At 42.2% G+C, this 12673-nt stretch overlaps 1 protein-coding gene across 2 annotated transcripts in view; it reads right to left on the minus strand.

The window, feature by feature from the left end:
• The window catches only part of LOC130594524 (calcium-activated potassium channel subunit beta-2), a 99748-nt gene extending 95083 nt beyond the window's left edge, over positions 1–4665 (minus strand). Inside the window, exon 1 of one of the 2 annotated variants that reach the window (XM_057400489.1) lies at positions 4129–4665. The gene's annotated coding sequence lies outside the window, so the exon portion shown is untranslated. The remainder of the gene's footprint in view (positions 1–4128) is intronic. The other variant, XM_057400487.1, reaches the window with a different exon arrangement.
• Between the last annotated feature and the right edge of the window lie 8008 nt (positions 4666–12673).

A 12673-nucleotide genomic window follows, 5' to 3' on the forward strand; every position in this document is an offset into this window, starting at 1 on the left:
CTTGCACACAGTGCTTGCTGCGTGCAATTTAGTCATATTTCTGGTTTTTAGAATAGATATCTAGGATGGTTGAACTTTAAAATAACTTAAAATGTAAAAAAGACCATCTAATGGGGTCGTAACACTGCTGGTTGGTTCTGTGCAGTCACAGCAACCCTGTTGATCCAGCACACACCTGACTTTCTACGTAAAGTAGTTGGACAATATAGCTCACTCAGTAGGAGACCTGAGGTTTCCTTCTATACGGCATAAGTACAGAAAGAAAATCATTTAAAAGGCAAATATAGTCATGTTTTATAACCTTTTCCTCCTCATTTGTTTCTGAGTCAAAAGAGCTTGGTGTTTTGACAGGTGATTTTTTGTTTTATCTCTGGTAAAAAGCACTTGACAGAAATTCTTCGCCCAACTGATTTTCACTGCTTTTAAACAGTGCACCAGCTGTTAGTTAGTTTTCTTTTTGTCTGTTATTTTCACAAGTCTTCCATAGCTCTTTAGCGTGTCATCAGACCCCTGCATGACAAAAGTTAAACCACATCACCCACTTGCTTGACTGCATCTGTGGTGAGCACCCATGTAGCACCTACCAGCACAGGGAAGAATTGGGAGTGACAACTCCAGGGCTTGCCATAGACTGGGTCTGGTAAGATCATAAACCTTGGCGTTAATGACCCAAAATAACTAGATTCATTGTTAAAAATTGTATTGGTGTATTTATGTACTCACACTGTGTCAATCCTTACTTCCTACATACACCCTCTGTGTGACTGGCCGCTGCTCTGCCAGTCATCACCCTTATTTGTTCACTCTTTCAATGTTTTCTCTCCTTCACTCAGTGCATCAGTGTTGATGCTCTTTTGCTGTCCTCTCTGTTGGCTGTCTTCATGTCATGCAATGTGCAAGACAAGCACAACAGGAGAGGCTATAATGTGGGAAATTTAGAAATTTCCATGATGGTGTTTTTTCCTTTCAATTTGGCTGCAGAGTTTCCACAGGGAGAGTTAGGGAAAATACAGGGACATAGCAAGCATTGTAAGAGAATGACCCATGCAGTGTGTGATGGATGATGCTGACTATTCATTTTAACAGAGCTTTAAGAATTCAAACACTTTTCATGAATATTCATATGAAACAAAGCTGTTTAACCTGGCTCTCACATCTGTCTAGTGGGAACACTTCAGTGCTTATGTGTTGCTCATACGACTACTTGCAAGACATGAATTTTAAACCTGACTGCTCAGATAGGGATGGAAATCCAATATGAAACAGTATACTTGGTTGTGAAATTTGCAATTCACTTTCTCTAAGTTAACTACACACATCATCTAATCAAGGAACACCACATGACTGAACTAAGCAACACAGTATGAATTTGCAAACATTTGCCATTCCCAAAAGATCTGTAAGCCAAGAGTTGTACACTGAAGAAATTCTCAAATATCAAGTAAATAAATTAGAAAATTGCATGAGCTCCATAGACAATCCATAAGCAGAAGGGTGAGTGAGGTTTGTGGCAAAAAGTACTCATGGAGCTTCTGAAGTAAACAGAGAAATTGTTTCTCAGCACAGTGAATCAATCTGATGCAATTTGGTTCAGCATCTGCTCTATAGTGATGGAGCAAAGGGAATGCTGAGAAATTTTGGAATCACTTCTGACAGGCCCTAGATGAATGGATATTTGCTGCTGGCAGAAGTTTTTGTAAGTGGACTAGTTCTGAAAACAGATTTAGTTCTGAATCATGGGATTTGCGTTATGTCTTATTTTGCACTTGAAAATGCCTGAAATATTAACCTGCTCCTGCTATAAAAATTTGTTTAGCAGTTTGCCTTATCTGGAGCTCTACATTCAGCCTCATTCCCTGAACACTATCATCTGTATTTCCATTGCACCACTAGTACACCTTCCTCAAAGGTGAGGAGAGTGCACTAGTTGAAAAGCAGGGCTATTACACTGTCTCTTTTGCAAAGAGGTTGGGAGACTTGCCCAAGTCCTCTGGGAGTTATGCACCTGGACACAGGCTCAACTCAGTCTTTGACTTCCTTGTGGTTTTACCCATTCAACCCCTTCCCTCAGAAAGGCACTGAAGTAAAACAAAGTAAAATAGTCTAAGCCTCTGGACAGAAGTGAGACAAGAAGGAAAAAATATATACTCGATTTCCACATGCATTGCTCATTTCTGACACAGATTTAATATCTCTGCATAATATCTCTTTGATCCATACTGCAAACCACTAGAAACAATTTCTTTGAAAGAAAGTTTTCACTGTTATCATTATGTTACTCAGTAGAGTAAATAACACAGGTAGAAATTATTTTTTTCCCACAATTTGCAATGCAAAGTAATGCGATTGACTGAAAAGTTGTTGCTTGGATCAAATGGAGAATATTTATTTTATGTTTCCTAAGAAAAATTCTCACACTTCCTGATCCAATATAGTTGCTTCTCTTCAGCAAAATCTGTGTTTATTTTGATGGAATACATTTAGCATTTTAGCTGTTAAATTGTCACGGGTGTTTTGTCATTGAATGAATTACATCATGACCTGTTTACAATGTAGTATAATACACTGAATTCTCCTTAAAGGGGACATTAGTTAGGATGAGTAAATTCAAATTACTGGGTAAGTCCCTGCTAGATAGGGATTCTTTTTCTAATGAATATTTAATGAAAACAATCAATCTAACACAGTTCTCCGAGTTGTGAGCCTTTGACAACAGTATTGTAAAGTATGCTTAATGACACCCATATTAAAGTAGATTTAAAATGACATCATAACCTTAATTTTAAAATTTAACACAGCGAGTGATACCATAGCTCTTACTGCAAGATATGACTCTTCACTTCTTTAAGTGCATTTTTAAATGCTCCTATGAGAAGCATTTCGGCAAGCAGAACATTTTGTTGTTACTAAATACCACTCACTCTTAAGCCTCTCTGTTGTTTGGGAATGAAACTTTAATACACAAGTCAAAACAATTCATCATACAGGGAATATCGCACTTGGATCAAATACACCCATGATAAGGATTTTGCATATGAAGGGATGTAAGATTTTAATTCATTCAGTTCTTGTTACTTGTCTTGGTGGGGGTCATATGCAGTGACAAAAACACAAACTTGCAGCCCTGCACTGACAAGGACCCCATGCAACCTCGCTGCCCTCTTTTGCCATGCAGAACAGACTGATGTTTGAACATTTCCTTGGCTGGTAATGATAAACAGGCGCATCGTCAAAAAGTATATGAGGCTTCTAACTTTGCATATCATCTCTTGAACTTCTGGCTGGGAAGAAGCAAGCATTTTCAAGGGGAAGCTTTCCTGTTATACTACTGGGTGTTCATTCCCCCCTCAGCCCTCACTCACAACCCTTTCAGCATCCAACTATACATTGTTTGCACCCTTTCTCACACTGTTTTATCTCAGAGGGAGGAAGAGTGGCAGGGGGCCAGCAGTGGCACAGGAGGAAATAGTAGCTTTTTCTGTCTGAAACTACAATTCTCATCCAGCAAGACAATGCCAACAGTGCAGAAGAAGCTTTGATTATGCAAAATGGATGGACACATTGCACCTTTTTTTGCAATAGGTTATAACCTGAGGAGTTCCTCACCCAGAAAAACCCTCCTGCAAGCACATGCACACCCCACCCCCCCACTTCTGTTATCCCTTTTTCAAGTGACATTGGTGACACTCCAGACACATTTTACACATTAATAGCATGTCTGCCACATCTTACAGGCTCCATAGCTTTCTTCTTCCCCATTTATTTTAGGGCAGCTTCTCCTCTGTCTTCTACCATCTCAGAAACAGCCCAGCTGGCTCAGTAGAGAAGGAGTAAAGTGTTTTCTGCATGACCTCTATGTATTTTACTCCGTGGGAATGGCGATGTGGAATGCACACTCAGCAGGCAGCAAGATTTGAGCCAGTTTGTCCTCAAGGCATTTCTGCCATAAACCACAGGACTGTCAACAGTATTTCCCCCCTTGGCTATCCCCCCTTCCTACCACCCCCTCCCCACAACTGCCTCACCGCTGCCGACTGCACCTGGCTGTGCTCGGAAAGCCAGTGAGCGAAACACAAACAATAGGCACCGAACAGCAACAGCTCCCTTTGTTTCCCATGCAAATCCTACCTCCGATAGTTGTCACATCTTCCTCCGAGGCGAAGCCTGATTATTAATAAACAGAGATCCAGCAGAATCCTCCAAACTGCCACCAGTTGTTAAGCGCTGTCATTGTTCCCTCCTGGTGCTTAAACCTTTTTTGACCATTAATGTCACAACCCCTGCTAACTCATAGCTTAGTACTCCCTGCTCAAAATGTCTGAAATAGTTTGGAAGGACAATAGGAATGACAGGCACACTAGACAGCCATGCTTGAAATTAGTTATCTCAAGCTGACTTAAGGCTGTTTCATAGTGTTTTTAAGGCATTGCACTCGGTAGGGTTGATTAACCTAGGCTAGACATGTCATTCCTGCTTTTATTCAGTGCTGTAATAGGATGTCTGCTAGAAATGCAGCGATAGGTCTAACTCCATTCATCCCTCCATAGTTTTTAAACCTCCCCAGTGGAGGAAATAGCTTCAGTCATCCTTAAACTTACTGAGGCTACTGTTTCTGCAGAGCAGGGTTTCACACATTGTTTTGAAACTGACGAGAAAAATCACTCGCGGGAATGGGAAGTGCCGTAGCTCTCAGGACTGATGTGAACGACAAGAGAAACGCGACAGCGTCCACCCCCACTGTGAGGAGAGGCTGTCGCAGGGGTGAGTGGAAGCAGCGATTGGCGGCTGAAAGTTCATAAAACTCCATAAGGCAGATGTGGCACAAAGTGAATGAAGGGGATGTATGGACCATGCTTTGGTTTGTATTTACACAGTGACAGATGTCCACTACACTTCCTAAAAGCAAAATACAGTTTGCAGGTAGCAGGGTCTTACAATCTAAATTTGCAAGTTGACAGCATCTGGGATAAGCAGAAGAAACAGAAGCAATGCACAGCATTTGTGGTGCCTGTGATGTGGAGAAGAGTGGTGGTGAGAGGATGCTGTTGGAGACTGCTGTTTTCAGTAAAACTATGCACATCAGTAGATCCCAGGACAGAGACATTAGTGCTCTTCTGAGATCTTAGAGCCTTTTTCTTCTTGGTTGTCAGTTAATAATCAGCCCAGGTCAAGACGGATCAATGCGTGTTAACATCTGCTGTTACTTTAGTGTTGCTGATCCCATTGTGGTCCCTAGTGGACAAAAGTAAAAGCCACCAGCACAGATGGTGCCAGCAGCAACGGCACGCGGGCTGAAGGACTGGAGAGACAAGTTGGAGCCAAGGCAGGCTGGGAGAGAGCAAGATAGAGTTAGCTCTTTTGCTGCTTATTTAGCACCTGCCTAATTCACAGCCCTTGGCTTACAATGAATATACCATGCATGGAGACGTCTCAGAAATGGAAGGCATTTAAAGAGATGAAGGGGCAAAGCAGATCACAGTGAAAACCCAGCTGTGCCTCAGACCATGGAGAACTAAGGGGTTAAGAGAACACTAATATGCATTAGGTTTTTAAATGTTAGGGATTGAGGGCACTGAGGGCTAGTTAAGGTCTGATTCTTCTCCTTTGGATTTGTGTTCTACTGTGACTGTTACAGGCTATTTGAAAGTTGCTCTTGCAGAAGAGGCTGCTGGTCTGCGCTGAACAAGTGGTAAATTCTGCCTTGCTCCTGGAAGGAAAAATGGCCAACTTAAACCATCCCTTTTTTTCCCCACATGACTTCCTGCCACCAGCACACCAGATGCCCACACTGCCAAGGGCTTTACCAAACACCATGTCAGCGTGTGTGCTCCATGTGATCTGCAGGTCTTTCCTCTTTCTGAATTGGCCTTCATGGAAACTTGAGTGAAAGCAAGCTTGTTGCTGGTGCAGGCAAGCCATAGATGCTGATGGGGACATCTGGGGCTATGACAAGCATGACATTTGTCCCTAAATTAGTACTGCTCATAACAGGGCTGCCTTCACACCCTGTGCTTCCCATGCCTGTACTTGCTGTCACTCTTGGACATCTGCTCTTCCCCTTTTCACCTCTGCACTTTACACAATCAGTTTTGGAGGGGAGGTCTTGAGGCTCCAGTTCTGTTTCTCCATTTAGAGTGGGGGATTATTAGAACCTTAAGCTTCTCCCAAAAGGGAGAGCAAAGGGGACTTCAGAGTTTGTAGGCATGAATTTCAAGGTGCACAGTTACATGCTGACCGCTAGCATGGCTGCCAGAACAATACCTGCTTTGTGAATAATTCATTTTTTCACTGCCATCTATCTAGCATCTTTCATAAGCATTACATTCTCCTTAAGGCAGGAAAGAAAAAAGGGGAAATAAAAGTTCTCCTTGTCCTGAGCAATATAATTCTGTCTCACTAATTGATTTGCAAGTGGTATGACACAGCAGTTCAAAAGACATTAGATTCCTATTGGAGATACTCAAATTTAGGGTTACTGACTTTCTTGATGATCTTTTGTGGTATTGTAGTGCTGAACTGGGCACAACAGTGTTCAAAGACAGGTTAAAGCAGGTGATCTTTGCAACCCATGTTCACAGTTCCCCCTTTATGCATGCTGGGGGCTCTTAAAAATATGGATGACTATCCCAGCTCCTCCCTTATGGTGTAAACAAACTAGCCATGGACCTCCCTGCCACAGCAATCCCAAAGGCTTCAATCCTTTGCAGTAGGTTAAAGTCAATTGGATGTGGTCAACACGTGATAACTACCTGTGAGGGGTGAATAATGTCCTTATTAATGTCAGGCAGTAGCTGAAAGGGGGAGGTAAACTATTCAAGGTGCAAAAGTTAGGCTAAAAGGGAATGATCAGAAAGATCATATAGGGTCTGATTAGTTCAAAAATATTCAGTGCTAGGGACATATTCTGTGATACTTGCCCTTTCCCCAGACTTTTTCTAATCACTGAACAGCAGCAGCAGCTGCCATCAGTCCCATCAGTGTTGGAACTCCTCCCTATCTTTACCAGGGTTCTACTGTTGTTGCATTTTTCTGATGAGCACCAATCTGCTCTTTGCTGGAGAGAAGATACAAAGAGTGGTGGAGCACTGCTCTGATTTGGTATGGCAATTTTCTGTCTTCCTGGACTGTGAGAATGCTGCAAAGTACAATTGTCCTGTTGAAACAGAGGGCACACATGTACTTGCACTTTGCCCTCCATTAGGAAAACCCTATTGACTCCTATAGGAGCTGAGATTGCTACTCAGCCCTGCAGCAGTAGACCCTCTTTGAGAAAACTCATTCCCTGCAAAAGAGTTGCAATAATTTAAAATGCCTCTGTTTCTGACCAGTATTTGCTAAGGAAATGGCTAAGGAGGATGATAGATGGGAAGAATTCAGGAGATTTGTAGTTTGCATGCTCACTGTAAGTCAAACAATATAATGAATGGAGCAACTAGTGCATAATTTCATTATGAGTCATCCTAATTATAACAAGAATTTGATAAGTACATAACTAGAAAGTGTAGCTATCTGTTACAAATGCACATTTCTAATTGCATAGGGAAGCACACAATGTAATTAAAGATGCAGGTTCACATACAATAACCTTTTCTTCCCCTGTGGTGACAAATTCTCTAAGAACAGCGTGAATTTGTTCTGAAGTTGCTTACCTATCAGACAGCATCCTTTCTACCCACTTGCTGAGTCTTTTTGAAACAGCAGCAGGGTGTCTCGCTAATCCATAGATACTTGGTGTGAATTGGGTATTAAAGGAATTGCAGGAATGATCTGTTGATAGCTCTTCCATGTTGGGTCTCTCTGTAGAGTCTCAATGGTCACTGCAGAGTTAGGCTGGCAAATAATACAGCTGCGATGTGCATGGCAGGTAACAGGTCATATAAGTGTATATGAAAGTTAGTCTTAACATTAAGAAGGATCCTTCTAAAGAGACCGAATTCTGTCATACATGTCTAGACACTCTCAGGCTTTGCGGTGCCTGAACTCAGAACTGAGTTTTGCAGAGGGCAGCTATTTCCTAAAAAGGGCGAGTGTAATGTAGGGGCAGATAGATTCCTAACAGTTAGGCTAAATGCACTAACCCCATGTCTGTCTTTTAAATGAAAGAATAATCAAGAAAGTTGGTTGAAGTCAGTCCCTGTATTTACAGCTCTGGCTGTCTCCCTCCTTTTTCCAGTGGTAAAACAGGCAGCACCTGTGTCTTCTACGCCTTCAGAGTGCAACAGCTGACATGCTGCCACAGGAAATCACTCAGGTTATTCTGAGTGACTAGTCATAAACCATTATCTTTAGCATAAAGTCAGAAATCACTTGTTTACTGATGGTGAAATGCAACCCTGTGTTTGGCCATAGTCTTGCAGTCTCTCTCATGCTGAGAATCATAGGACATAGGTCCTGGAAATCTGTTCATTTAACTGAGTTATATTACACTGACTAGCTAATCACTTCCACATGCTGTGTGATTGTCCCCCTTTACATGCCAATTCTGTCTTTTTCTTGCATAGCTCTTTGTGAGCCACTTGCCTAGGAGAAAATAACTACATCTGGAGTGTTGTTAAATGACCCAGAAGGTGCTGCTCTGTAGGCTGATGATATTTGATGCAAATAGATGGTTCTTGCTGTGAAAATCTCCTTAGTTGACAATCCATTGAGTACTTTTGACAGTAGTTGTCTGAGGAGTTAAAACACAGGCTCCTCTTTGCATAGTCACACTATCATTCTTACAGAACTGCCAGTATTAAATTCTTCCTGTGCAGTTTCAGTGGAGGCCTTTCTACTCCCCATTTGTTCGACAGCTGCTGGTGCTCACTGCTCCTTCTCTTTGCCTTCAACTTTTGCCATCTGCCATCATTAACTTGCCCAGGTGTCGGAAATCTTCTTGCTCTTCTCTTGTAAACATTATTCTGCCTTCTTCTTCCCTAACTCAACCTTCATTTATACAGAGTCTGCAGGCTAGCTGTTCTCAGAACATCTGCTACATTTCATACTTTCTGGGGGCGGATGGGGAACAGAGTACATTTACTTGCTTGCAAAAATAAAGACTCTTTAACCCATCCTTTGCTTTCTATCTTCAAGAGCTTACTTTTTTCCTGCACTTCTGGATGTGCTAGTTGATTAATACTTGCCAGCTGGGATGTTACCTAGAGCAAATATACCATAAAACAGAGCTAATTTTCAGAAACATCAAAGCTTCTACATACTGCATCAGTGTTAGTCATCAGTGGTATCAAGGAGCAGCAGAGAGGGGACATACCTAAGACAGTTATCAGAATAAATCTTTTTTTAACTCTTCATACTGCTTCTACTGGTGCAAACAGGGACCCCTCTACTGACTTCGGTATGTTTTCTGCTCAGGCATAGATCAGGCATCCTTTCATGATTACTTGGAAGGGAAATCCAGACTCAAAGAGAATCTTTCACAATGATGGGTAGTGTAAACTATTGAATTCTTTTGGCAGAGATGATGAAATTAAATGATTTTCTGGTGTGCTCAATCCTCTTCAGTAAATCACTGAAGATTGACTATAAGTTTGAATGGCAACAAAACAGAATCCAACAAAACAGGTTACTTACACAATGCTGCTTGCTGGACCCACTGAATGTTTACTGCGTAAAGGCTAGTAAAATATGTATCTGAGGATGCACACGCAGTTGCTGGGGATAGTCTCCAGGCTGAGTGATGAGTAATTCCAACCTGATTTCACACTTCAGTGATTTTACTCTCCTCAGTTTGGGTCTCAGTACCAGTGCTTTCAAAGCCTGATTTTGTGTGCAGCTGTTGGGCAGAGATGGTTTCCTGCTCTGAACAGTTCTGCTGAGCAGCAATTGCTCCCTGCTGCTTTCCCATTTGTTAAGCAATGGATTACTGTTCAAACATTTGTAGCCCATGTTGGTTTAAGCTCTGTGTGCAATTCTCCAAATTTACTCCTCTCCCAGAATGCTGTGATCAGAGGTTGTTTCTTGCTTGTTCAATAATTTCCTGAAGCACTGCTCCGACCAATGCTGCTGTGATTTCCTTGCTTTGTGATGGATAATACATTATGCTATTCACCTTTCATAGAAAACCCAAATTGGCCACTTAAATACTCTCTGATTTTACATACACTGCCTAGCTGTTTCTCCACCAGCTCTTGACGACTTTTTCTAGCCACGCTTTCCTATTCCTATGTTAATATTACATCTCCAGCCACTTCAGCAAGATATTGCTAGATAATTCTTTCCTTGCCTTTTTTCCACTCCCCTGCAAATCATTTGCTATGCAGAGCAATCCTTTCTTCAGGATTCGTATCTCCTTTAATCTGGTCTTCCTTTTATTCTTTACTCAGCTGCTGCTTTGCTTTGGTGGAATAGTCACTTCTCTGATGAAGCTCATGCTGCTATTTCTGTTCTCTCTCTTTTCAAAAGGTCTTTTGCATCAGTGAAATGCCTGTTTGGGTTTCTTTGATGGCTTGGTGCTGTGTGCTAAGCTCTGCACGCCAGGTGTGAAAGATCAAGTTGTGGAGAGAACATGCACAGGGGGAGGGAAGGGGACTTTGCTGTGCCTGAGTGAGGGGAGTGTTCAATGAAGCAATAACAGAAGCGGACAGGTAAATAGGCTGGGAGTCAGCATCTGTAATGTGCAGAGGTCATTTTGCAGCACTGTGCCTCAGTTTCCCCACTTGTAAACTAAGAATAATCCTCCGCCTTTATAAAGTGCTTTGCGAGCTTTACCTGAGAACTGAAACAGGATGACTGAAATACAGTTTTGTTAAGCTTGTATTGTTGCTGACTACCTGATAAACTTGAAATTCAGAATAGCAAGAGCCTAAAACTGCCTGAAGTAGCTTCTGTATTGTGCAGTGTGTTTTACGCTGTATGCTGCTGGTCTTATACGTCTGCTACTGAAGGCACAACCTCCCTTGCAATGTCCTCACAACCATCTTGCAGACATTTTACTTTTCTTTTTTGGACTACAAGGCACACAGAAAGAAAGGCTGTTTTCTATATATGTATAAGATGTCAGAGCCATCAAGGTCTCAGCACAGCTCTCACAACTTCACTGGCTCCACAGGCCCCTCTCAGTTTTCCTAAACTGAGGACAAGCAGCACATCTCACAATACTTACTCTGGCATGGGCATTAGAGCTGCCTTTTAGCTGCGGAGGTGTGCAGAGGCATGCCTGTGCAGGAAGGGCAGAGCAACACCTCACCCACGATGGGCCCTTGTTTCCTCTCAGGTTGTGGAGGCAGTGGTTGCCTCCAGGCTAATACTATGACTGCGCAGGGAGTTGGGGGTTTGCATCCTCCAGGAGAGCTCAGGGTTGTGCTGGCCTGGGAACAGGGTGCCAGGAGACAATTTTTCTTCCATTTTCCCCCAGCTGTGTCTTGATGTTCTCTGGCTCTTGTGTCTGTGATCACCATGGATGCTTGCACGGGATGCTGCAGGTGATGCAACCCTGCTTGGAGGGTGAAGAAGCAGCTGGGGAGCAGGATGAGCATTGGGCTGAGTTTGAAGCCCAGCCTGTTGGGAGAAAATGGGCTGGTGGGGACAGAGAAACCTCTCATAAGATGCAGCTTCTTGATTTTATTGACCTAGTCTGTATCAGGTGCTCACATGCTCCCGCAGGGTGTGTGGGTCCCACCAAAGACACTGACAGAGGATTTATGGTTGTGAATATAAAAACTCACCAAGCTTCAAAATCTTTCCTTAGTTCTCCTGTGTAAACCTGGAGTGACCAAAGGGATGTGACTGTATTTACTTAAGTAGAGTTGTTTGGGATTTATACCACTGAGGGCAACATTTGATCTTAAACATCCGTCTTAAAACATATATGGGTTTCATACAAAGTTATTTCCCCCATGTGAAAAGCTTACAGCCCCTATACAAAGCTGTCACCTCTTACCCATCAGCAAAGCAGCTGAGAACACAAGACATGTTTATGGAGAAATGATTTGGTGGGGGGTGGAAATGGTATTTGGAAATCAAGCAGATGCTTTCCAAGAGGAAAGAGGCAGGATGATAAAGGTTTGCTTTTAACACAGGCTACAAGGATACTCCTTTGACATAAACACGCATTTTTTTCATTGATAAATCTCTTCTTTTTCCATCCTCTCTGATACATTTTTCAACTCTTCATATGCAAAATATTAATGTATCATCAAAGGCTGAAGTGAATAGGACTCCAGAGGAATTTAGCCAGTGAGTTATCTCTGGTTTTCATTACCTAATGCTGTTTACGTCTGTTTGAAATGATTTTATACTCATTATGCCCACTGAAGTAATGCTGCATTGTTTCTCTACTTCAGGATATTTTAAAAGCAGGAAAAAGAAAAAGGAACAACTTGTCCATAAATACACCTATAATCTGACCTTTACTCTGAGGAGTTTTAAGTAGATTCTCTAGATTTTTGTGTCTGTACTTGCTCTATTTTTGGACCCTTGGAAATAACCTTGACTCTAAAACTGTGAAATTTCAGGTGCAGAAGCTGCACTGCAAGCTGTGGAGTTCATCCCTATCAGGATGAGGGGCCATATCCTTCACAATAAAACACTGCTTGAGGATTTATCCAGCAGTACACAAATCCTGCCCTTCTATTGCAGGGGCTCCCAGCTGAAAATTTAGACCACAGAAACCAGCTATGTTTTAAAAGCTAGTGAACAAAACTAGCTAAAACACTGTCTAGCTAAACTAGCTAAA

Source organism: Pezoporus wallicus, unplaced genomic scaffold (assembly GCF_028554395.1).
Source record: "Pezoporus wallicus isolate ANWC-B61680 ecotype Strahan unplaced genomic scaffold, APGP_CSIRO_Pwel_v1 contig_6897, whole genome shotgun sequence".
Lineage (NCBI taxonomy): Eukaryota > Metazoa > Chordata > Aves > Psittaciformes > Psittacidae > Pezoporus > Pezoporus wallicus.